The sequence below is a fragment of the Marmota flaviventris genome, chromosome 19, assembly GCF_047511675.1.
Source record: "Marmota flaviventris isolate mMarFla1 chromosome 19, mMarFla1.hap1, whole genome shotgun sequence".
Taxonomy (NCBI): domain Eukaryota; kingdom Metazoa; phylum Chordata; class Mammalia; order Rodentia; family Sciuridae; genus Marmota; species Marmota flaviventris.
This window is the reverse complement of record NC_092516.1, coordinates 5,877,048-5,904,200: the sequence shown is the minus strand read 5'-3', so window position 1 is coordinate 5,904,200 and position 27,153 is coordinate 5,877,048.

The window sequence follows — 27,153 nt, the reverse complement described above, 5'->3', positions numbered from 1 at the left end:
TGATTGGGATATTTGTTTTTTGGTGTTAAGATTTTTGAGTTCTTTATATATCCTAGAGATTAGGGCCCTATCTGATGTGCTTGTGGTAAAAATTTGCTCCCATTCTGTAGGCTTTTTATTCACCTCACTGGTTATTTCTTTTGCGGAGAATAAGCTTTTTATTTTGAGTCCATCCCACTTATTGATTCTTGATTTTATTTCTTATACTATAGGAGTCTTATTAAGGAAGTCAGGGCCTAATCCAACATGATGGAGATTTCAGCCTAATTTTTCTTCTATTACGCACAGGGTGTCTGGTTTAATTCCTAGGTCCTTGATCCATTTTGAGTTGAGTTTTGTGCATGGTGAGAGATAGAGGTTTAATTTCATTTTATTGCACATGGATTTCCAGTTTTCCCAGCACCATTTGTTGAAGAGGCTATGTTTTCTCCAATATATGTGTTTGGCACCTTTGTCTAGTATGAGATAACTATAATTATGTGGGTTTGTCTCTGTGTCCTCTATTCTGTACCAGTGGTCTACAAGTCTATTTTGGTGCCAATACCATGCTGTTTTTGATACTATTGTAGCGCTTACATTTTAAAAAGGAAAAGAGGCCTCAGCTCAATGATCTAAGTTTACTTGCTTAGCAACCACAAAGAAAATAAGTAAAAGAAAGGAAATAAAGGTAAGAGTAGAAACCAATGAAAGGAAAAGAAAAACCGCGGAAGAAAAATCAATGATGATATAAGCTGGTTCTTTGCAAATATCAATAAAATTGGTAAACTTCCAGGAAAAAAATTTTAAAATTTCCCATATCAGGAAGATAGATAACAAAAGGAAGAGAGATAACAAAAGAATACTGTGAATATCTTTATGCCAACAAATCCAAAAATGCAGATAAAATGGACAAATTCTTTGACACAAACTACCAGAACACACACAAGAAGAAATGGGTTTAATTTCTGTCTATTAAAGCTCATTGAATACTATCACATGACTTTTTTTTTTTTTATCATTAAGACCTCCCAGCAGCAGGTGGCCTTACTTATGAACACAACTAAACATTTAAGGAAATCAAATAAAAGTGATACTACACAAGATTCTCCAGAAAACAGACGAGGGAATACCTGCCATTTCATGCTTTGAGGCCTGCATTACTCTACACCAAAATCAGACAAAGATGTCACAAAAAAACCTACAAGCCAGTATCCCCAAGAAACATGAACCCAAAAAACAAACTTCATGCATCACAACTTGCAAGTGGGTTTATTCCAAGAAGGACAGGTTTGTTTAACATTTGAAAGTCAAGCATTATAATTAGACAGATTAGTTGACTGAGGTAAGCCTAAAAATGAGATCCCCAGACCTGGAAAGGTTACCTTATTTGAAAAAAAGCTCTGTCCAGATGTGATAGAGTGAAGGATCTGGAGATGAGGAGATAACCCTGAAGTATCATGTGGGCCTTAAATCCAATGATGAGTATCCTTATGAGAGAGAGGCAGAGGGGTACGGAAGACACAAACACAGAGAGAGAGTGCTACGTGAAGACAGAGGCAGAGGCAAGCCAAGAAGTGCAAGGATAATGGGAGACTGAAAGAGGCAAGGAACACATTGTCCCCACAGTCTTCAGATGTAGAGTGGCCCTACTGACATCTTGATTTAAGAACTGTGGCCTCCAGAACTGACAGAGGATAAATTGTTGTTTAAAGTAATCAGGTTTGTGGTAATTTGTTATAGCAACTGCAGGAAACGAAAACACTAACTAAACAGAAAACTCTTATGATCATTTTTTTTGATGCAAAAAGTCATGTGATAATATTCAATTGCTGAGAATAACTCTCAGCAAATCAGAATAAAAGGGATTGTCACTTGAAAGAATGGAACTGCATTAGATATTTCACACTTCAGTGGCTTCACTGAAGTACCTGACATTCAAATGGTTAGAACCTCAATAGAAAAATCATGGTCTTATTGTTTTGAAGAACCAGAGGACAATTTGTGAAAACGATGGCTGGTTGGAAAATCAGGAGGGAGAACCTGAAGAGAAGAGAAATCAACAGAGGGAGAGGGCCCTCCCTCCGTTCTGTGTCTGGGTGACCTAGGAATGTCTGGGTGACCTAGGAACAATGGCTATACCAGTGGACTCCAAGCTGAGGCCAAGAGAACTGAGCTGGGGCCTAGCTACCTCCCACTCTAGCAAAGACAGAGCCTGGCCCCTAGGCCCAGCCGAGCTCATGTCTGCTGAGGAAAACAATCTACATTCTCTGGGAGAAGACAGAACTCCATGCTGAGAATACAATTCGATATCACTAGACATACCAAGATGTAGGGAAATGTGACCCACCCTCAAGAGAAAGCACAAGCAATGGAGACCAACTCCAAGAAAGGCCAAATGCTGGGATTAGCAGCTAAGGATCTTAAGCAATCACCATAACTTGTATTAGTCTGTTGGGATCGTCAATGACAAAAATGGCAGAGACGGGGGCTTGAACAACAGATCTTCATTTTGTCTGAGTCTAGTTCAGGGAGCCAGCAGGGTTGGTTTCATCTGAATCCTCTCTCCCTGGTGTACAGACATGGCTTCCCCGTGTCCTTACCTCTTCCTGGGCATGCACATCCCTGGCACCTCCTTCTTTTCCTTTAAGGACAGGAGCCAGATTGAATTAGGGCCCACCCAGGTGCTCTCACTCAAGTTTAATCACCTCTTACACACAGTCATATTGGGGATAGGCTTCCACATATGTATTTGAGGGGGCAGAGTTCAGTTCACAACAGAAACGCTCTCCAAGATACTTCCTATGTAAGAAATACACCTGAGATATGCTATCTCAGGACAGAAACAGAAGCCAATCAAGGGAACCAAACAGAAATCCTGGAACTGAAAATTATAAAATCACAATCTTTTTGGCCGGGGGGTAGGTACTGGGAATTGAATTCGGGGGCCCTCAACCACTGAGCCACATCCCCAGCCCAATTTTATATTTTGTTTAGAGACAGGGTCTCACTGAGTTGCTTAGTACCTCACCTTTGCTGAGGCTGGCTTTGAACTTTCGATCCTCCTGTCTCAGCCTCCCGAGCTGCTGGGCTTAGAGGCATGCAATACCATGCCTGGCCAAGATTACAATCTTTAAGAAAATATTTGCTGGGCGCTGTGGTGCAGGACCGTAATCATGAGAAGCCTCGCAGCTTCCCATGAAGTCAACCTAGTGTGAGCAGGTGACCCACAAATTTCACTCCTAGGCACATACCCCAGAGAAATGAAAACATGTCCACATTGAGCTTGTACATGAATGTTCTTAGTAAGATTATTCATAACGGCCCCAAAGCAGAAACATCTCAAATGTCCATTTACTAATGAATGAATGGACAAATGTGGCCTATCCATACAACGGAGTGTTATTTAGCTATAAAAAGGAGTGAAGCGCTAACACATGCTACAACATGAAAGAACCTTAAAAACATTATGCTAGATACAAAAGACCACCAATTATATGACTGCACAACTGAGAGTATAACAGAACCATTAACTTGGAAAAAGAATAAGTTTAAATGTAAATTTATCATACAATGGAGAAATTTCATAGAAATTAGGTATCTACCCAAGAGCCAAGAGAATGAAGCATTATGTACATAAATGTTTGCACACAAATAGCTTTAGCATTCTTCTTTTAAATTCTATTTATTTATTTGTATCTGGGATTGAACCCAGGAGTGCTTAATCATTCAGCCATATCCCAGCCTTTAAATTTTTTTTTTTAATTTTTATGCAGGGTCTTGCTAAGTTGTTTAGGGCCTCTCTAAGTTGCTGAAGTTGGCCTTGGATCTGCAATCCTCCTGCCTCAGACTCTCAAGTTGCTGGGATTACAGGTGTGCACCACCTTGCCTGGCTGGCATTATTATTCTTTTTTAATATTTATTTTTGAGTTGTAGTTATATATAAAATGCCTTTATTTTATTTATTTATTTTTACGTGGTGCTGAGGATCAAATGTAGGGCCTGGCTCATGCTAGGCGAGTGCGATACCACTGAGCCACAAAGCCCCAGCCCAGCATTATTATTCTTAATAGTCCCAAACTGGAAACAATGTAAGTTCCATCAACTGCACAAAACTTATTTTATCCAGGAAATGGAATATTCTTCAGAGGTAAAAAAAAAAAAAACCCACAATGAACTATTGCTACCTGCCATGATGAGGACAAAACTAAAGAACAGTAGGATGAGTTACAAGAGCCCAGGTGCTAGAGAAGACGAAAGAGGGGTCTTAGCACCAAAGAACACAAAGACGAGTTGAAGCCGAAGGGATGATGCTGAGAGCCGAAGGGTTAAGTGAAAGTTCACGGGCCACTGTGTAGGTCAGCCTTGCTCCCTGGGCTCTCACCCGCCAGCCAGGCTGGTGCCCTCCAGGGGAGAGGACAGGCTTCGCAGGAATCGGAGCAGCCCAAGAGAAGATGCTTAGAGGGTCTACCACTGGAGTTCTCGTGGCCCAGACCTGGCCAGTGCAGCAGCGAGGGACTTGACAGGGCTCCCACCTGCTTCTTACCAGCCCGCTCTCAGATAGGAGTGGGCAGTCAAGGATGAACAGACATGTGAGAAGAATCTCTTACAATTGCACTTTCCCCTCTCATAAAAATAAGAAGAAGAAAAGGAGGAGGAGGAGGAGGAGGAGGAGGAGGAGGAGGAGGAGGAGGAGGAGGAGGAGACAGAAAACCAAGCAAACAAACAATTAAAAAAAGATTAACTTGGAATACAGACAACGCAGGCAGAAGACAAAGTAGCTTGTTAAATAAAGAGATTGTATTTTAAAAAGAGACGTTTAAAGAACATGAAATTGCTTTGGGGAATTAAAAACATGATAGCAGAAATGAATAACTTAAAATGGAAAGTCTGGAGGAATAAAAGGTAGGAAAGGCTGGGGAGGGGTGTCGCTCAGTGATAGACTGGGTGCCTAGCAGAAGGGAGGCCAGAGGTCCAATCCCCAGCCTCAGCAAACAAACAAAAACAGCAAGAAAGAAAGGGAGAGAAAGGCTAAGAAAATCAGAGCCCTCAGAGAGGAGGTCCAACATACAACTAATCAGGGCTCCAGAGAACAGAGGAAGTGGCAGAGAGGGAGGGGCACCGAGGAAGTCAGAGAATGTCCCAGAAGGACAGACACCAACCTCCAGATAGGAGCACAGCCGCCTGTGCCTGGGGCCAAGCCCACCCCAACACTTAGAGCATGTGGGGCAGGAGTGTGGACAGTGGCTCACATATCCCTGTGTCTAAATTTTTTAAGGTTAAAACTGAAGTCAACACACTATCAAGTTCAATATGTTCTCTCCTCCTACCTGGACAAATACAGCTTCATGACCACCCGGAAGGCAAGACCCTGGTCCAGAATGCTCAGGCTCCTTGAATTCTGCTCTAGAACGTGGGGTGTGGGCAAAGCTGGCATTCCTGCACCCACTGCCCTCGCTTCCAACTCCTGCATCTGCCCCATGTCACGGGGCACCCCTGCATGTACGTGGACGCCCCACCCACACCTCCAAGCTCCATCCCTGTCTCCCACACAGAGCCATTCCTTGCCTACCTCCATAAGCTTAAGGGGCAAACAATTGTGGGTGAAGATGCCTACACCAGCCTTGGAAGTAGGCTTTGGGCTATTGGGCAGGGAATTCCAGGTTCCAGGAAGATACCTAGGTCATTGCCAGGGGCAGGGCTCTGAACTGTCTCAGGGACTCATCACCCTGTGGGAAGGAATACAGCTGGAGGATGGGGGGGGGGCTCCCTGAAGTCAGTCGCCTAGGGCAGGGACCTTCTTGCCACATCTCAGGATGGTCCTTCCTAGCTTGATGGATGAAACAGACCCACATTGAGGTCTGTTTCATTATTGTGACATTTTGGAACACTGGGGCAAAGGAAAGATTCTAAAAACTTCCAGGAGAAAGAGAGAGAGGGAGAGGAGAGAGAGGACAGGTTTCATACAATGAGCCACTGGCAGAATAACAATGGGTGTCCCAACTGCAAGGCCAGAAGACAAGGAAGCAAGGCTTTCAAAATTCCAGAGGAAAATGGCTTCTAACCTAGAATTCTATATGCATCCAGCTAATCCTCAGTTGGGAATGAATAAAAGCCATTTTGGACTGTGAGTGTGTCCCCATGCACCTTCCTTAGGAAGCTTCTGGTGGATATGCCACCTTTAAAGAAGTAAGCAAAGAGGAAGACAGAGGACCCAGTAAACAGGGACCAACTCCAGAGAGAAGACAGAATCCCAGGATGGGTGTGCTTGCTTCCTGCTCCTGTGTGACCATCACCACAAGCTCAGCTTAAAACATCGTGCATTTCTCTCCTGTGTCCATGATCCAGAGATCAAGGTCAGATGTGACTGGGGCCCCTGCTTAGAGACTTTGGAGGCTGAAATCAAGGTGTTGGCTGAGCTGTTTCTCACCTGGAAGGTCTGGGGAAGAATCCACATCCAGGAGTGCTCGTGGTTGCAGGACTGAGCTCCTAGGAACCACTTTCAGGCTCTTGCTTCATGGTCACCTCCACCCCAGCCATGGAGAATCACCTCCTGACCATCTCTCACTCTTGGAATGGCTGATTTCTATTACCATCCAGAGATTAAATCCACCTGGACAGAGTTCCTGTGATTAGATCAGGCCACCTGGGAAGCTCTCCTTATCTAAATGTCAACTGATGAGTAAGCTTCCACCTGCATCATCTCTTGTGATGTGCAAGGTAGCATAAGCACAGGAGGTGCATCCCGGGCGGCCCCTTACCGGTCCTGCCCACACAGAGGGGAGGAGCTTGCGCAGGGGCCAGGGTCACTGCGGCTGAGGGAGAATTCTGCAGCTGCAATGAGGGCGAGGAGCTCCTGGGGTGACCAGTGCAGGCAGACTTCAAGGGCAGCTGGAGAAGCCTGAGGCACGGGGTGCAGGGCACTGGGGGAGGGGGGAGACTTCTTCAAGGTGTGATTGACTTGAATGGATTTGGGTATATGGGGAGGGGAGGAAAGATTTTTCAACAACTTCCTGGAAAATAAACCATTGTTCAGGAAGGAAATCATAACCTCTACATGGTCATAGTAACATACACCTAAATATTGTTACAAAAACATATTTGGAAGCTGGGGCAGAGGAAGCGTGTGAAGGAGAGTGTGTTGGAGCCATGGGTATGAAAGGGGGAGACTCTCCTCTTCCAGACTGGAAAATGTCTCTAATTTAGAGACTAAGAACAAGGGACACAAGCTTCTTGTGAGAGATTTTGGGAGGTAGACAACCCCAAAATCAGTTCAAAGAGTTAAGAGTGGGGTGTGGAGGCAGGGGATGACCATGTCTGTAATGTCTTGTGGAACTCCTTGATTCTGTGAGTTTATAACTTACATAAAAACTGAACTTTAATAAGGCATCTGAACTCAGCCACCTTCTGCAATCACCTATGTCCTCATCATCCCCTGGGGAGCCAAGGCTCATTTCCTTGCTGGAGACTCCCAGGTCCCCATCTTCTTCTGAAGGTCTGTGCTTGGCCACACTCCCCCGATGTCACCCAGTGGATTCACAGTACCTCCAGCTCAACTAGTGCAAACTGCTCACTGTCCCCGCCTCCAAACCTGCCCCTGCAGCCCCTGGCTCAATGCATCCATCCACTTGTTCAAACCAGACAGTGGGACTGGAAGGGAGGATGGGGGCTCCAGGTGCCATTCTCCCTTCACCCCACATGAAATTAACTTCATGTCCAGCCTGTCACCATTACTGAGGATCTTGTCTCTCATCTAGACCATAATAGTCTCCATAAATTGTCTGCTTGCCTCATTTTCCTCTCTCCTATACATCTTTACAACCCTTCTGGAAAGATCCTTCAAACTGAAAAATAAGACAAAAATGCTATGAGTTTAAAAATCTCGTAGGCTCTTCCCGTATGATAAGATCTGCCGCAGGAGTGCAGAGTGTAAGGCTCCATCCCCCAGATCTCCACACCTGGCCACCCACTCACCCACATGGGGCCTGTGTGGTGTCCATACCAACCTGCCTGCAACCCCAATCTGCTTTCTTCCTTCCCATCTTTGCTGTCTGCAGGGCTCTTCCCCTGAAAAGACCTGCCCTTCCTCCAAGGCCTGAGGCCACTCCACTCTTCTGAGAGGCAAAACCTGCAGGGACAGCTGGGAACCAGCGTTTGGTGCTGTGGTACCCAGCCATCTTCCACTGACTGCCTTTCTCTCTTGCAGCATCAGGGCTCCACTGAAGCCCGAGAAAGTGCCTCACAGGGCCTGACAGTCAGAAAGTGCTTCCTGAATGAACAACAAAACAGAGGTTGAGCTTGGTGCAACCCTTACCAGTGAAGATGCTTCTGGTTGCAAGGGAGAGAAAGCCCACCCTAGCCAGCTGGACCAAAGAGTATGCGGGCTTCAGGAAACTGCGAAGTCCATGCAGGGTCAGCTTCCAGCACCTGCATCTTGTGCTCAGTAGGGTTCTGTGCTTGAGTGAAGTTCTGTTGACCTGACCTTGCAAATTTACCTTTGTTTGTTTATTTGTTTGTTTGCAGTACTGAGGATCCAACCCAGGGCCTTATACATCCTGGCAAGTGCTCTACCACTGAGCTCCATCCCCAGCCACTCCTTTTTTTTTCCCCCTTTCCTGAGTTAACTCTGCTGGCGTTGAACTTGCAATCTTCCACCTGCCAAATAGATGGGATTACAGGAATGCACCACTGCACCTTGTTCTGGTTTGCCTTTTTTTTTTTTTTTTTTTTGCGCTGGGGATTGAACCCAGGGGTGCTTTACCACTGAGCTACATCCCAGCCCTTTTTATTTTGCAGCAGTGTCTCACTAAGTTGCTGAAGCTGGTTTTGAACTTGTGATCCTTCTGCCTCAGCCTCCTGAGCCACTAGGTTCACAGGTGAGCACCACTGTGCCTGGCTGGTCTTGCAATTCTGAATGACCTCTTCAAACTTGGGTTTTGTAAGTAAAGTCTGATTGGATGGGCTGGGAGCAGTTGGTGCTTGACATACATGTCCACTATTCCTTGATGCTGTTGCTATGAAGCCTTGGGGCATGCACAAAATTCCAGGGCCCAGGAGGCACAGCTATTCAAGAGTCAAGGCGAGCACTGAGTAATGGGGGTGCTGACATCCTCGGGGGACCACACCTTCCTTTTGAACTAGAACTTGCTTCAAGCACAGAAAAAAGGTGATGGTGGTCCAAGAAGAGGACCTGCTAAGGACCCTGTCCTACCTTTCTTGCTGAGCCTTATGTCCCTGTACTGGACACACAATTATGCTAAAAATGAAAATGTAGATAAAAGGGGCGGGATCACCAGGGTTCCTTTATTTTTCATCCTCCCTGACTCATCAGCAAGCCGAAGGTCGAGCATGCTGGTAGGACATGCTCTTGTCAAGAGTGAAGTAAACACCTGCAGTAGTTTGGTGTAGTGTTTCCCTTGCTCTGGCTGGAACCAAATACCAGTGCACAAGCCAACCATGAGGTAACAGTGGCGTTAACGTCGGAGATTCCACCATACCTGTTAAATGCTCATATTTGTAAGCCTAAGTAGTAAAATATATGCCAATGATTTATAATGTTCATTTTCCTTTATTTAGAATAATATGGAATGGCAAATAAAAAAATACCATGGGAAGTCCAGAGACACACAGGAGAGAGTGAGGCATTACATGCTAACACCTTGAATGGCGCTTTGCTCCTGCTTTTCAATGAGACCCACATTTTCACTTTGATGGAGCCAGGCCTTGGTCCGTGAGTAATTCTAACTTCAGGCACCTCTACCTGCAGAATTTCAATGACAAACTCCAGACTGAGCCTCTCTCCTCCCTTTGCCCCGGCCCTTGTGCATTGGCTTTGATCTTGGCCTCCCCTGTAGCAGGGTAGAGCCCCACCATTCTGGCCTTGTGAAGGTCTACCAGTCCTCTGCGTTCTCAGACTGTTGGGAGTCCATGGCGGAATCATCTGCATTGAGCACTGGAGGGACAGCATCCCTTCTGCAGGGTATTGAACATCCTCAACAGCCCACTTCTTGTTGGTGTAGTTGATCTCCCCCTGTGTTTGCCAGATTTAGGGTTTTCCCGGCCACATGCACCCAACGGCGTCGGTCAGCCTCCTGTCTTGTTTTCTAACCATGCCACAGGATTGAGTATCGGAAGCCATGTACCTGATCAAGTCAATCCTGATATAAAGGCTGTCTGGAGACCTAGTTCCATAGCGTCACACCTCAGGGTTTTGTGTCGATCTATAAACTCAGTTTCATGGCTACCCTGTGGCCTGTGTCCCAGTCTTGGCCATCCGGGTTCCTGCCCTGGAGAAACTGGAAACTGTACCTCAGAGGTAGCAGCGCTTTGGTCTGCCCTTAGGCTACAGCAGCTACTTCTTTACAAAATAAAGGAAAGGCCTTCCATAGATCAAAGCTGAGATCAATCAGGGGCCAAGAAGTGTCATCTACCCTCTGTGCCTGGGGCAGAAAATACTAAAAACAAAGGAATTAATTTGTTCATCACTTGCTAAATTTGAAAAATTAAGTTTTTTTTTTAAAGAAGGAGAAAACCAATGATCAAAGGAAAAACAAACAAATTGGACTCGATTAAAAAAAAACTTTTTAAAATTGTGCATCAAAGACATTATGGGACATGGTGGTGCACACCTGTAATCCCAGCAATTTGGGAGGCTGAGGCAGGGGGGTTGCAAATTCAAGGCCAACTTTAGTAACCTAGCAAGGCCCTAAGCAACTTAGTGAGACCCGATCTCAAAATAAAATAAAATAAAAATTAAAAAGGGTTGGGGATGTGGTTCAAACCCCAGTACTAAAGTCCAGGGGAGACATTATCAACAGAGTAAAAAGGTAACTCACAGAATGGGAGAAATATTTGCAAATCATAAATCTGATAAGAGATTAAATACCCAGTTTTAGAGATCTTCTAAAATTCAACAACAGCAATCATGAAAGAACCAGGTTTTTAAAAATGGGCAGAGGACATCAGACATCAATCTAAAGAAGACACACAAATACTGTAGGCAATGAGCACATGGAAAGACACTCAGCATCACTAATCATTAGGGAAATGCAAGTCACCATAACGAGACACCATCTCCCACCCATTAGCATGGCCACTATCCAAAAACAGAACAAAACAAAAACCCAGAGAATAGCAAGCGTTGGTGAGGATGTGGAAATACGGGCACCCTTCCACATGGTTAGTGGGTGACCATTGTGGAAACGAGTTTGGTGGTTCCTCAAAAAAATAAAAATAGGATTACCATGTGGTCCAGCAATTCTTCTTCTGGGCATAAACCTCAAAGAATCAAAATGAGGATCTTAGAAATATTTGTATACCCATATTCATAGCCATATCATCCACAATAGCCCAAATGTAGGAATAACCCCAGTGTCCACTGAAGGACGATGGGAAGATGAGATGTGATGGGCGCGTGCCCGTGACAATAGGAGGGGATTCGATGCATGCTGTGACACGGCTAAGCCTTGAGCACAAAAGAGAAGCAAGCAAAAAGCCCAACCCAGCACGAGTCGCTAGTCCAAGGTGTGCTGAGCTGTCAAACGCAGAGACAGAGGCCGCGGGGCTGGGAGAAGGGGAGGAGAGGGAGTCAGTGTTCAGGGGACGACACAGTGTGGAAGGTGAGAACAGTTCTGGGGCTGGAGGTGGTGATGAGGTGGGCACGAGCTCTGCCCTGAAAACCAGTAAGAGGTGAGTTTTATGTATATTTTACCACGTTTTTTAAAGTACTAAAAAAAAAAATCACAAGAAAATTTCAGTGACCAGAGGGATCCTTGTCAATTAAGCATTAAATCCTACTGCAGAGCATCATTAGATTTAAGGAAGGGATGAAGTAGTCACCTGAACACTTATGATGACTCAAGGGACAAGGTCAGCAGCAGGTTGAGCCAAGGTGCCAGGGGCGGGCTGAGCTGTGTTCAGCCCTTGCTGTGGCTCACGGGTCCCAGAGAGCCATCAGCAGAAGCCTGGGGGACAGAGTTCCTCCTCTCATGTGATTCCGAGAGCAGATGACCACACAACGCACAGCAGGGCCCGAGCAGGTGGAGAGCTGAGAGAGGCGACAGGTTTGCTGCAAGGCCCACCCGACCGCTACGGCGGCACGAGAACCCTCGCGGTGCAGTTTGGCAATCAGGCATCTGTGGCAAGCTCACGGCATTAGTGATCTTGCTGCCTGTTGACCAAGCCACATGGGCAACCACAGGCGCGAGGGTTGGGAGGGACAGGAATGTGGGCCAGGCCTTTTTCAGGCTCTGCAACTGTAGGCCGTTGTGACTCAGGCCTCTTGGCAATGCCCATGAGCCAGGTGACAGCTGGGCTGGGACAGGGCACAAGGTGGCTGCTAAGTTCCAGGTCCCATGTGTTTTGTTTTTTGTGGCAGTGAGGGACAGAACCCAGGGCCTTGTGTGTGCTAGGCAAGCACGCTACAGCTGAGCTTCATGCCCAGCCCTTTTTACGTTTTATTTTGAGTTAGGCTCTCACTAAGTTGCCCAGGCTGGCCTCAAACTTGCCATCCTCCAGCCCCAGTCTCCAGACTAGCTGGGATCCCAGGTAGGTACCAGCATGCTGGGCACTAGGTTCCATCTGGATCAGAACCAGGCAACCCCCTTCCCCCATAGTGAGGGAATCCTCTGCCCATCACTGGCCTAAAAATAATGGGGGCTGTAAGGGTACTGCAATGACCCTTCCTTTAGGACTTGATCCCCCAACAGCCGGGAATGCTCTGGGAGCTACCCTTGACTGAGGAGAGCTACTTAATCCATGTGCCTTTCTGGGGTCTGCCTCCACGGAGGTAGGTGTCTGAACTCAGGTGGGAAGGGCCACCCTGGTACTGGGCAGGTGATGCCCTCTTTGAGACTACACTACTCAGTGCCTTCCAGTTGGCCTCGCCTCCATACCTGCCCGGCAGATCCCCTGCCTCATCTCCAGTTTTCTATGGCTGCCACAACCAAGTTCCACCAACTGGGCTGCTTATAACAAAGAAACTAGTGTCTCACAGTTTTGAAGGCCCCAAGTCCAAAATCCCTGCAAGGGCCCTAGGGGGGCTCCATCCTGACTTGCTCAGCTTCCAGCGGCTCTAAGTTATCCCTGGATTGTGGCCACATCTCCCTAGTCCTGCCTCTGCTGTCACATGGTCTCCTCTGTGTGTGTCTGTTTCTCTTCCTCGCCTCTTACTGGGACTCGTCATGGGGTTAGGGCCCACCCTAATCCAGGACGAAAGCCTCTCCAGAGCCTTCCCTCAATTTCATCTGCACAGACCCTATTCCGAGTAAGGCCCAGGTTACATGTTCTGGGTGGCCATTCCCTCTGCAGCAGTCCAGGCTTCTGTGTCTACAGCAACCTCAGGAGCAACCCTGAGCTCGAGGGACAGGATTTTGGTTACATTTTCTCTAGGCCTGCAGGGGTCCCTCAGAAGGGGTGACAACATGAGCAGCCCCATCTGCCACAGCCACGGACTGCCCTCTAATGATGGTGCTGAGAGCAACATGGAATGTGCAGGGGGCGGGGCGGACACTCCACTAGCACCCGCAGAGCTGTAGCCACGGGGAGGGTGTCCCGCCTCTCACTTCCACTCCGGGGCAGGTTGCTACGGGACATTAACATGGCCAGCAAGAGAGAAAGGAAGCCCCACAGCTTAGATGCCTTTTGAAATTCTCACTGAGGATAAAGAATAACTGTTTTCCACAAGGGAAACTGCCAGGATTGAAACTCAAAATGCTTCTCTGGGGACCAAGCCAGATGTGGGGACAGTCCCAGAAATGTGGGGCCCCGAGGTATCAACTGGGAGTGTGTGTTAGCCAGGGATCTCCAGAGACACAGAGCACATACAGATAGGGGTGCTCCCCAACCTGCATGGGGTCTTGTCCCTGTAAAGCCATGCTCAGTTGACACGTAAGAGTCCCGAGCTTCGTGGCTGAGCAGCACAGCACGCTGTGGGTCAGTGCGCAGCACACGGAGGGTCATTTCACCTTGTAGTCGCTGGGCTGGCAGAGCTATGGCTCACTGTACAGCATCTTGAGAGAGGGTCCACTCAGAAAGTGCTGACTCAGGAAAAGATCAGAATTTCAAGCATGGTTTCCAATGAACGCATATCGCTTTCGTGCCCTGGTAAAACTGAAAGATTGTATTTTAAACCATTGTAAGTCAGGGGCCGTCTGTATATAGAAAGACGGCTTGGCTCACATAATCAGAGAGTCCAAGAAGTCCTGCTACCACCACCTGCAAGCTGGAGCTCCAGGAAAGCCAGTCTACAGCTCCTGCCCCAAACGGAAGGGCCGAGAACTGAAGGCCAATGGTATATGTCCCAGTCTGAGTCCAAAGGCCCAAGAACAGGGAGAAGAATGTCCCAGCTCAGGAGAGAAAGACCCTGCCTTTCCTCTGCCTAGTTGCTCTTCCCACTGCATTGGGAAGGTTCCTCTGCTTCCTGCAGTCCACAACTCAGATGCTCATCTTGCCTGGACACACCCTCAAAGACACACCCAGAAATCATGCATAAACAGCTACCTGGACACCTTTAGCTCAGGAAAGTCGACACATAAGGTGAACCATCAGGCTGCCCCCAGAAACGCCAGGCCCCTCCACTGCTAAATTTGACCACTGCCCACAAGGTGGGGAATATACTATTTAAAGAAATTATTGGGGGGGGCTGGGGTTGTGACTCAGAAGAAAAGCGCTCGCCTAGCATGTGTGAGGCACCGAGTTCCATTCCCAGCACCATATTAAAAAATTAAAGGTATTGTGTCCACCTACAACTAAAGAATAAATATTTTTTTAAAACAAGAAATTATTGGGGGGCTGGGGATGTGGCTCAAGTGGTAGTGTGCTAGCCTGGCATGCGCGCAGCGCTGTTTTCGATCCTCAGCACCACATACAAATAAAATAAAGATGTTGTGTCCACAGAAAACTAAAAAAAAAAAAAAAATTAATATTAAAAAAAGAAATTATTGGGTGCAACCCTTATCATGTTCATTTTTAAAATCCAGATTTTGAGATCTTAAAGTGGGTCCTCATTTGGGCCAGTACTTGTATTCTGTCCATTCTGCTCTGCTTTTGGGAGGAACCACCAGCGGCCTCTTGCCCCAACCCTCTGGATATGAGGGGCAGACACACAGGATATGGGGGGCTGGGGAGGACACACAGGGACAATGGCCCCGGAGGTGCAATATTGGAATCTCAAAAGTGAGAGGAGAGGAACATACTTAAGAGGACTAGGCAGCCTGAGGGGTGTGTACCAGCGGGTGGCTCCCCAGGAAACCTCCGAGGAGGTGACAGCTTTGCTTGCACTCTCTTTCTCTCTCTATTTACCTCCTTCCCACTTTCCGTCCTGGGATGTCCACAGGTATCAGGGGCCCTGGAAGAACCATGGAGTGAGGCTGAGTCCCCCCTGGACCTGCCTGCTTCTCCTGTCTCCAGAGTGGGGCCCCTGTTGCCGTCTCCTCCCAGGTTGCCATGAGACCCTGAGGCAACGACGGGGGATGGGCTGCAATGCTACGAAGAAGCCCTGGACTCAGGACTGGGAGGCACATCTGCAGGCCTTGCCACCCAGGCGGCCCTGGGCCAGCGGGGCTCGGGACCTTGACTTCCTCAAGGTGAATATGACAAGCATCGGGCAGCAAAGGGACACTCACAGGCCCACGTGCCTGGCTCAGCTTTCCCTCCCAGAAGGCTGGCTACCTGGGGGCGCATAAGGACGCCATGGGAGTGGGCACATGGCAGTTTTAGAGTGTCCTGAGTGGATGGCCATAGGGTGGGCTGCAGGTGCCCAGGAAGGTCCAGGGATCCCAGTGGTGTGTCCCCTGGAAGGTCCAGGGATCCCAGTGGTGTGTGCTGACCTTCAGCTCACTATTTACAGTCTTTATTTACTTTGAGGCATGAGGAAGTTTAATGACTTGGTGGAGGCCTGCCATAGCTAATGCCATGAGTCTTGTCTAAATAAATAATAAAATCATGCTTGGTCCACATGACTCATGACACTTAGAAGCTCTTAAAGTGCAGCGTGCAGCCAGGTGTGGCGGCGCACCCCTGTAATCCCAGCCACGCCAGAGGCTGAGGCAGGAGGATGGCAAATTTGAGGCCAGATTGGGCAATTAGTGAGACTCTGTCTCAAAAAAATAAAAAGGGTTGGGGGTGTGGCTCAGTGGTAAAGTGCCTCTGGGCTCAACCCCAGTAGCAAAAAATTAAATAAATAATACAGTCCGTAGAGCTGTGTGCCGCTATGTCCACACGCAGATGTGCGGCCTGCCTGACGGTTGTAACTGAGGTAAATACCAAGTGCTTAGTGCCAAATGGCAGACAGGAAGGGGCTGCTGGCTCTGCAGGGCTTTCTCCATTAGCACTCCAAAGACAAGCTGGCAGGCTGCTGTGGGGCCAGGAGAGGGTGGAACTGCTTCCTGCTGTCTTGCTTGAGTTTTGCACACAGGCTGGTGGGAGTTAGATGTACTGGGTCTGGACTTCTCCATCACACAGCCTTCTGCTTCTCTCCACCATGCTTCGCTCCCACATGGCTGACCGTGAACTTTGATGGGTGCTTCCATTCCCTTTACTATCCTTTTTTTTTTTTTTTTTTGGTTCCAGGGATTGAACCCAAAGGGCACTTAACCACTGAGCCACATCCAGCCTTTTCATATCCATTTATAAACAGGGTCTTGCTGAGTTGCTTAGGGCCTCACTAAGTTGCCGAGGCTTTGGATTCTCCATCCTCCTGCCTCATCCTCCCGAGCTGCTGGGATCACAGGCGTGGCCACCAGGACCGGCTCCCTTTGCTACTCTTGCCCTCCTAGAGTCCACATGCGCATGAGGAGAGAAAGGCTCCCCCACAGGGAGAGCCACAGCAGGCCTCACCTCTGTGCATAACAGACACTCCCTGGTGGGTAGAGAGGGTTCCGGGAAGGTCTATGACTTCAGTGTGGTCACCCATGTGGGCCCCTGCTCTCTCAATCCATGAAGGTTCTTGTCATACCCTGTTACAGTTGGGACCCCCAAGGCCACCAGAGTTCCATATGTCAGAGGCTTGGTTCCCAGGGTGGTGCTCCTGGGAGGTGGAGGAGGCTCCAAGAAGTGGGGCCCAATGGGAGGTCTTATGTCATTGGGGGTACCCTTGGAGGGATAGTGGGACCCCAGCCCCTTCCGTTTTGCTTCCTGCCATAAGGTGAGTGGTCTGGCTGCACACATGCTCCCACCATCCTGTACTGCCTGACCACAGGCCCAAAAGCAACAAGCGCAATGGATCGTGAACTGAAGTCTCCAAACTGTGGGTCAAAATAAACCTCTTCTCTTCATAAATAGATCATCTTAGGTATTTGTTATGATGACAGAAAGCTAATGCATGCATGTGTACCACCCCCACCAAGAGCCCTGACCTTTCTCTCCCCAACCCCAGGCCCTCTTAGGAGTCTGACTTATAAAACATGAACTGAAAGCTGGTGGAGAGCCAGAGCCCATGCTGACAAGATGCAGCATCCCTCCCTGGCAGAGTGGCCCAGCCCCATAAAAACGCTCCTTTGATCAGCACCCTGATACTGAGTGTGCAAAAATGGGGCCACAGATGAAGATGGTGAAGATGGCCTCAGACAGTGGACAGCCACCAAGCGCCTTCTATGCACCACAGACTGAGTCAGGAACTTTCCTGGTTTGTCGTCACAACAGCCCTGGGCAGGAGATGCCATTATTATCATCCCCACTCTACAACGGGTCACCCACAGCTCAGAGGCCACCCAAGGATGGGCAGTTTGCAGAAAGACGCTGAGATCGGGCCAACCTGGCAATCAGAGCATTTACCCCACCCGGCAGAACCGCTCCGGAAGGTGGGTCCCCAGCATGAGGAATCTGCCCTTAATGACAGAGCTGGGAGTGGGTGAACAAGTCCTATCACATACCAGTGCCGCAGTCCCCTCTAGCTGGCTCTGAAGATGCCACAAGCACCTACTGGTGGTGGACTGATGGCAGGGAGAGGAGGAGCAGGGAAGCCTCCTGTCCCAGGACCCCTGCCTTGCTGTGCCTAGCACTCAGAGGTCCACCCAGTGAGTGGCCCCTCCAGGCCTTGCGCCACCCTGGACTCACGCAGCATATAGTTAGGTGGCATCTGGACCTGTGCTTGGGTTCTCAGCACAAGCTCCCCTCACTGTGCAATCTCTGTTTCTCCATGGGGAGAACCAAATTTGGGTCTAGATTTGAGTGCAGGACAGGCCTGGATTTGGCCATTTGGAGGTGTGTGTGGAGCTAGTGGATCTGGCCCCACCCAAAGTAGTTGCAGAGGCTGAGGGACCTGTGAGAAATAACTCAACCCAGGACAGAAGGGAGCAGGCCCAGGAAGCTGACCCTGTAATGACGGGCTTTGGCAAATGCCCCAGCCCCTAGGAGAATTGCATGGTATACCTGGAAAGCCAGAGGGGGGTGGCAGTAGATGTGCCATAAATAGAAACTAACAGGGCTGCTTTACCCTATAAAATAGAGCAGAGCCACCACCATAATCATGAGAGTAGCCACCTTGCTCAAAAAAGGGTAGATGAGGCTGGCGGAGGAGTGGGTGGGCAGTTACTTTGAGTATGCATGGACAGCCTTTGGCAACATCTTGGAGGCTGTGGCGAGGCTGGTACTGGCCATGCTATGACCATCTCCCTCCTGCAGAGGTGGCATGGTCCATAAGGTCCACAGTCTCTGGAGTCCATAAGGTCCTCCTGGGCTCTTATTCCATTCCTGCCACTTCCAAGTACCGTGACACAGGGCAAATTAACCAAAGACTCCTAACCTGGGCATGAATGATGTGGCCCACTGTGGTTTAACATACATCCCCAGATTCTTAGCTAGTCTTCACTTTAAGAGGTGGAGCCTAGCTCCCCTCCCCTGAGTGTGGGCTGGAATCAGGGATTCACTGCCAATGAACAGAGGAAAGCCAGAGTGATGTTGCAGGCATCACGAAGTTGCTGTGACTCTCTGCCTGCTCCCTCTCTTGCTCTTGGGTTCCTCACTTTTGGGGGAAGCCAGCTGCTGTGCTATGAAGAGAGGCCTGCTGTTGAAGAACTGAAGCCTCCAGCCAACAGTCACCATCTTGGAAGATGGCTGTCCCAGTCGAGCCTTCAGAGGACAGCCGACCCAGTCAACCTCCTGACTGCAATCTTCTGACAGACCCTCAGCCAGGACCACCCAGCTAAGCTGCTAGTGGAAATCACAGGATGATTAATGGTCATTGTTTTAAGCTAATACATTATGGGAGTAACCTGTCACACCGCAGTAAACAATGAATACGCCCATCTCAAGGTAGGTGTCAGAATCTATTGGACTAATCTGTGCGAATGGTCAGAAGTCTGGAAGATACTTGGTCTGATAAGCTCCTTTTTTACCCTGAGGTCTTAGAAGCCTTTCCTCCTGGTGGGGAGGTGGGGTGTTAGGTTTGGACTGTGGGTTATGCCCACTGGGGGCCAGTCCTGCAGCTGGGTTCCTGGGTTCCTCCCGGCTTTGCCCACCAGAGACCATGTCATGCTGGGGGAGGCCCACTCTCTATTTTCAACAAAGGGTCAAAGAAATTAGTTATCACTCAGTTTAATCCACATCCTGTGGCAATATCTGTGTAACCTCTCTGCTCACACTCACCTTCCACACAGCAGCTCATGGAGACGTCCAGAATGCAACCAGTTCACAGCACTTCCTGATTAAAATCCTCAATGGCTTCCCTTTATCCTTAGGAAAAAAAATCCCTGCTCCCAGTGCTATGAGACCCATGTACTGTCCCTCCCCAATACAGTCCTTTACCATGCGCTTCTCATGCCAGACCGCACATGAGGTCCATGACTACTACTTGCCAACCGTAGTCCCCTGCATGGGACATGCTTCTGCTAGACCTTCCCTCCTCAGGCTCCAGCCTGGGTCTTCTGGGCCATGTTATCTTACTTGACCCTTGTTATCATCAGCTAGGACATCTGGTCTGCATGCTCACTGCCTGAAGCCACACGAGCACGGAGTGTCCTTTGGAGGACAGCTCTGCGCGCTTCCTCCAGGGACCGGAAGGGTGCCAGGTATGCCGCAGGCACTCACTGAATGTTTAGGGCTAAGAGTTCTTTGGCTACCACTCAAATTTTCTTGTGAAAGTGCTGGAGGCTGCTTTCTTCATGAGGAACCTTTTGGAAAGTCCTCCTGTAAAGAAATTGAGTCACCTTCCGCCTTGCTTACGGTGAGGCACACCTGCATCCCAGTCACCCTCACCTATGAAGAGTCCTCTAGGGATTTGGGACACTGGAGCCTTTGGGGAGCTCAGTTGTGGTCCCAGGAACTGCATCAACTGCAGCTCTCGGTGGGTTTTCATGTGAATTCTGTCCCTCTGCAGAGGGTGAGGGTCCAAGGACCTCACAACCATGTGATGCAAATCTCTCTTCCAGGATGCCTGTGGATCTGGGGTCAATCTCTGGAGTGCAGGACATTAAGGGCCAGCTGGGGTGGTAGGGGACACCTTGGAAGAGGCTGTGATCCAGGGAAGAGGGAAGGCTTGATCCTCAAGTGGGACTCTTGCATAGGGGAAGGCACAGGAAGGACTAACCAGCGGGGGTGCTTGGGGAGGGGCAGAATGGCAGGGAGACAGCTAGGTCTTTGCAGCAAGAATATGTTCAGCCTTTTTTTTTTTTTAATTGAACTCAGAGATGCTCTACCACTAAGCCACACCTCACAGCCCTTTTTATTTTGAGGCAGGAGCTCACAAATTTTCTGAGGTTGGCTTCAAACTTGCAATCCTCCCTCCTCAATCTCCTGAGTGGCTGGGATGACAGGTGTGTGCCACCACACCCAACTGTGTTTAGCTTTTAATGCCTGCTCAGGCCAGGCCGGCGTCATTCAGCTGGCTGGCAGGAGGCACGCCCACCCTGCTTCCTTCACTTATCTTTCTCGGTGTCTGGCCACTGGGCCTGGGTTCCCTTGGGGCTTTGGAACCTATAGTGTTTCTCTCTAAAAGCCCCCAACCCTGAAACACCTCCCTGTCCTTCAGAAGTCAGCCCATCTGGCCCTTCTTTGGGGTGGCTTTCCCCAACTCTTAGATTGGCCCAGGTCCCCTGGTCCCCACTGAACACTCCCGCTTCCCAGGGCCTGGCGTGTAGTTCCAGAGAGGAGAGAGCGTCCCACCACCGGAGTCCACAGGTTCTAGAAAGGGTGATTTCTAATCACAACTGCACACTGACATCTCATCCAACAGTCACCGGAAGGATGAACAAATGGACAAGTCAACAAAAGCCTCTGGCCCCGTGGACCCGTGACCTGCTCCTCAGCGAGCCCCTCTTGCAGTCTAGAAATATGTGGCTTCTGTGAGGGTGCTCAGAGACCTGTGAGGACCTCAGGGAGCCCGTGGGCCAGCTTCATGGGACAGAAGTTCTGCAGAGGAGCGGGAGCAGCGAGGACGCCAGCCCCAGCCTGGACACCTGGCCAGTGCAGCAAGAAGTGCTCTGACCACACCTGGTGGCCCATGAGACCTTTCAACACAGACCTCACCTGTTCAGCACCCGTCCTGCAGCACTTGGATGAGATCTGGACCTTTGGAATGGAGCTGGCACCGCCATTAACCACACAGACAACCCGCTACATGGTCCGACACTCCATCTGTTTGACTCTCCAGTCAGGGTATTCTTTCCCACTAGAAGAATTTCATCTTCCCTGACTGGAAAAGAGCCCAAACAAAGTAGCAAAGGACTTAATTAAAGAGTGGAGGCTAAATTAAAAAGTGGCTGCATTCAACCTTTCCAAACTAAGGGTGGTGGCTGAGCAAGAGATGAAGACTCCTCCCTCAGTTCTTCAATTGCTGAAATGGGGAAGGCTTTGGTCAAATAGTTCCTAGGACAGACTCTCTTGCAGCTGAAAGCAGTTCTCCCAGCCTGGGCTGCTTTGGGCGGACGCCCACACTCCCGTGTTCACCTCTCCTGACTCACCTGGCTGTGGTGGGGCCCCTGCCATGCTCTCTCCTGGGCAGAGCTGTAGTCTTGGCTCTCCAGGTCACAGGCTGCCAGTCGTCACACAGGAATCAACTTGCTGGCAGTGTCCCCTGCAGCAGGTCTAGGGGAGCAGCAGCCAGCACCCAGGACTAGCAAAGCCCTGGGAGGGAGACAGTCAGCAGAACAGCAGAGCTGCCCGGTGGGCCAGGCTGTGCTGTGGCAGGGAGCTCACACCGCAGACTCGGAGGGACTCAGCTGGTCTTTGCTAATCCGGAGAGGTCTCTTACCTCGCCACCAGTGGGATTTTAAAAAGCTGTATATAAACTGGGCAAGAGGCACGTGTCTAATGAGAGGAGATGAGGTGAGTGACTTTAAGTGTTGAACAATCTGCAGTCTGCCCCTTGATGGAAAACCTGGAATGGAAGGAGATTCTATTAAGTCAAAATAAAGCACTTGCGAGGACGCCAGCCCTTAGCTGACAAAGGCTAAGGAACGTCCTTTTCTCTGCCGCCTGAGTTCTGTGGGGTCGCTGCCACCCTGGTGGGTGAGGGCAACTCAGGCAGGGTGATAGCAGGAGCCGGGGTAACATCACCACAGGTGTGTGACCAGCGCAGCAGGCCTGGACCTGGTGGTGTCGCTCACCCGCAAGGAATGCAAGGAAAATGCACAGGAGGTGCGGCTTCACACCCACCAGGATGGCCATGAAAGAAACACAGAAATAGGAAGTGTGGACCAGGACGGAAGAGCTGTATGCACCTCTGGTGAGAATGTAAAATGATGCCATTGTGGAAAAGTCTGGAAGTTCCTCAAAAGGTGAAACATGGTGACTTCGTGACCCAGCAATTCTACTCCTAAATGTACATGGGAGAGAAATGAAAACCTGCATGCACATCCAAACTTACACACCAATGCTCATAGCATTCCTAAAAGCCCCAAGTGAAAGCAACCCAAATGTCCGTAAATGGATGGTGAATGGATAAAACAAGATGTAGTCCATCTACACAATGGAATACTACATAACCCTAAAATACAGAGGAAGTATTGGTTCATGTTACAACACGGATGGACCTTGAACACATGGGCTTAGTGAGAGAAGCCAACAAAGGATGTCATAGACGCCATTGACGTGAAATGTCCAGAACAGGCAAATCTGTTTGGAAAGAAAGTAGCTCATGGGTTGTTTATGGTTGGGGTTGGAGAGAGGGAGGATTAGGAAGTGACAAAGGGTGTGGTGTTTCGTTTGGGGGCAATAAAAATATCTGAAATGGATTGTTGATGGTTGGACAACTCTGCAACTATACAAGAAGCCACTGAATTGTACTTTTTTTTTTGCAGTATTAGGCATTGAGCTCAGGGCCTCATGAAGGATGTGCCGTCATGCCTGTGAACTGTACACTTTTTAATGGTGAATTGTATGGTATGTGAATTATTTTTTTTCTTTCTTTCTTTTTGGTGGGGTTCTGGAGATTGAACCCAGGGCTTTGTGAATGCAAGGCAAGTGCTTTGCTGCTGAGCTACATCCCAGTCCTGGTATGTGAATTATATCTCAATAAAGCTATGTAAAGAAAAAGGGAACCAGGTATAATGGCCCACACCTGTAATCCCAGCGACTTGGGAGGCTGAGGCAGGAGGATCTCAAGTTTGAGGCCAGCTTCAACAATTTAGCAAGACCCTGTCTCAGAATAAAAAATAAAAAAGACTGAGGGTGTAGCTCAACGATGGAGTGCCCCTGGTTCACTCTTCAATACAAAAAAAGGCAGGGGTTGATGGGTCAGGGAGACTCTTCTCAGCCTGTGTGGCGGCATCTCCAATAATCCTTCTAGCCATCTATGAAATGATTGCCCTTGAACAGTAAGGCTAAAAATAAAGGAATTTCTTATTATGACAAGTGCATTTAGATAAGGAGTACAAATTCTACCCCGAGACAACCATTGAAAGAGAGAAACAAAACAAAATCCTGAACATTCAGAACTAAAAAGAATCAACTCACAGCAAATGACTACAGCAAGCTACAGTAATATAAGAGACTGTTTAAAAAGAAACTGAATCAATAGTTAATAACCTTTCAAAACAAAGTGCCAAGCCAAATGAGTTGATTGGTGAATTCTACCAAACATTTAAGGAAGAAATTACAACCAATTTTTTTTTGTTTTTAGTTGTCATTGGACACAATATCTTTATTTATTTTTATGTGGTGCTGAGGATCGAACCCAGTGCCTCACATGTACAAGGCAGGCGCTCTACCACTGAGCTACAGCCCCAGCCCTACAACCAATTTTTTATAATCTCTTTCATAAGATAGAAGCAGAGGGAATATTTCCAAACTCATTCAATGAGGCCTGCAATACCCCAAATCTAAAACTAGACAAAGACATTACCAAAAAAAAAAAAACCATAGACCAATATCTCTTAAGAACATAGATTCAAAATCCTCAACAGACTATTAGCAAATCAAATTTAAAAAATGTATAAACAGAATTACACACTACAAAGTGGAATTTATTCCAGATATACACATCTGGTTTAACATTTGAAAATCAATTAGTGTACTTGAGCACATTGATGGGCTAAAAAAATTATATGACTATAAACTGGTCAAAAAGTACTTGATAAATTCAACACCTACTCATGATAACAATTCTCAGCAAACTAGGAATAGAGGAGAACTTCCTCAGCTAGATAAAGAACATCTGAAAATAAAAACAAAACCCTCTACAGCTAACATTGTACTTAATGGTAAGAATCTAGAAGCTTTCTCACTAAGATCAGAAACAAAGCAAGAATATCTCTTCTTCCATATTGGAATTCTTAGCTAATATAATAAGACAAGAAAAGAAAGTAAAAAAGTATACAAATGATAAAGGAAGAAATAAAACTGTCTGTCTTTTCTTGCTAATAGCAAAGACCACCTATACAGAAAATCCAAAAGAATCAACAACAACAACAAACCTCCTGAGACTAATAAGTGATTATAACAAGGTTACGGGGATACAAGGTTAATATACAAAAGCTAATTGCTGCCTTACATGCCAACAATGAGCAAATGAAATTTGAATTAAAAATACCATAATATTTATATTATTATATCCCTAAATGAAACACTTAGGTGTTAATCTAACAAAGTATGTACAAGGTCTTTATGAGAAACAAAACTTGCATTTAAAAAAGATCTAGGCTAATGGAGAGAGGTTCTGTGTTTGCAGATAGGAAGACTCAATATAGTCAAGATGTCAATTCTTCTTGATGTGATCTAGAGATTCAGTATAATCCAAATCAAAATCCAAAGCAAGCCCTTTTGTGGATATTGGCAAACTGAATCTATATGCAGAGGAATTTATATGAAGAAGAAAAAGACCCAGAACAGTAATACTTTATTAAAGGAAAGAACAAAGTTGGGATAGCATCAAATTAAAAAAGCTTCTGCACACAAAAGGGAGCAAATGTGAAGAAAGAGTCTACATAATGGGAAAAAAATCTTTGCTAGATATTCTTCTGATAGAGAATTAGTACCCAGAATATATAAAGAACTAAAAAAATTGAAATTCAGTTTGAAATTGACCAGATTATGTTATATACATGTACAAATATGTCACCCTGTATCCCCCTGTTACATATAATCATAAAGCTCCAATTTAAAAATTAATTTTAAAAATAAAAATATTGATCATGGACCTAAGTATAAAACACGAAACTATAAAACTCCAAGAAGATACCATACAAAAAAAATCTGGATGACATTGGACATGGCAATGACTCAGGATATAACCACCAGGGCACAATCCAGGAAGGATATAGCTGATCACCTGAATTTCATTAGAGTGAACAATGTCTTCTCTGTCAAAGACATTGTTAGGAGAGTGAAAAGACAAGCCCCAGACTGGGAGAAGATATTCAAAAGACATATCCGATAAAGGAAGTATTTATCTAAAATACACAAAGAGCTCAACAATAGGAAAATGAGAAACTGGATTTAAAATGGACAAAAATCCTGAACAGACACTTCATCCAAGAAAATACACAGGTGGCAAATAAGCATTTGAAAAGATGCATCACATCATACACCATTAGAATAATATAAATTAAATCAAGAAAACACTGCGTACCCATTAGAGTGACCAAAACCTGGAACACTGACAGCACCAAATGCCGGTGAGGACATGGAGCGATGGGGATTCTCGAATGGGACAGGCACTTGGGAAGATAGGGTGGCAGTTTCTTACAAAACTGAACATGCTCTTTCTGGGTGATCCACCTGTCCTGCTCCTTAGGGTTTATCCAGATGAGTTGAAAACTTATGTCCACAGAAGAGCATGCATATGGGTATTTCTAGCAGTTTTATTCCTAATTGTCCACACATGCCGTCCCAGGGATGAGTGGGTAAATAAACTATGGTCTATCCAGTGCTAAAAATAGGTGCCTTATCAAGCCAAGAAAAGAGATGGGGAGGGGCTGGGGATGTGGCTCAAGCAGTAGCGCACTCGCCTGGCATGCGTGCGGCCCGGGTTCGATCCTCAGCACCACATACAAAGATGTTGTGTCTGCCGAAAACTAAAATAAATAAATATTAAAAAATTCTCTCTCTCTCTCTCTTTTTTTTTTAAAAAAAAAAGACATGGGGAAACTTTAAATGCATGTTACTAAGTGAAAGGACCAATCTGAAAAGGCTCCAATCTGACTGTGGACACTCCAGAAAAGGCAAAACCAGGGAGATATGGAGACACTAAAAAGATGAGAGGTTGCCAGGGCATGAGGAGAAGGAAAGGCAAACAGCTAAAGCCCAGAAGATGCTTAGGGCAGTGAGACTACTCTGTATGATTCTACAATGGTGGACACGTGTTATTGTACATTTGTCCAAACTCATACAGCTACAGACCAAGAGTGACCCCTGGACTGCGAATGCTAGTGATGCGCCAATGTAGGCTCATCAGTTATAACAAATGCACCGCTCTGGTGCAGGATGTTGAAGTGGGAGAGGTTGTATGTTAGTAGGGGCTGGGGACATGTGAGAATTCTTTGCACTTTCTGTTCAATTTTGCTGTGAAACTAATACAATCAACAGCAAAATAAACTGTTAGGTTGTGGCTTCTGAGGCCCCATACAGTGGAACGCTTCTCCCAAGGAGCCCTCTTGGGTCCCCTGTGGCCTCGTACCACTGTACATCGTCGCACACTGTACATCCTACTCTGACTTGAGGACAAGCTGAGTTCAAGGATGTCTTCTCCAGGAGGCTGTTTGCTTCAGGATCAAGATCTCTTGTCTATTTATGTTGAATATTTTA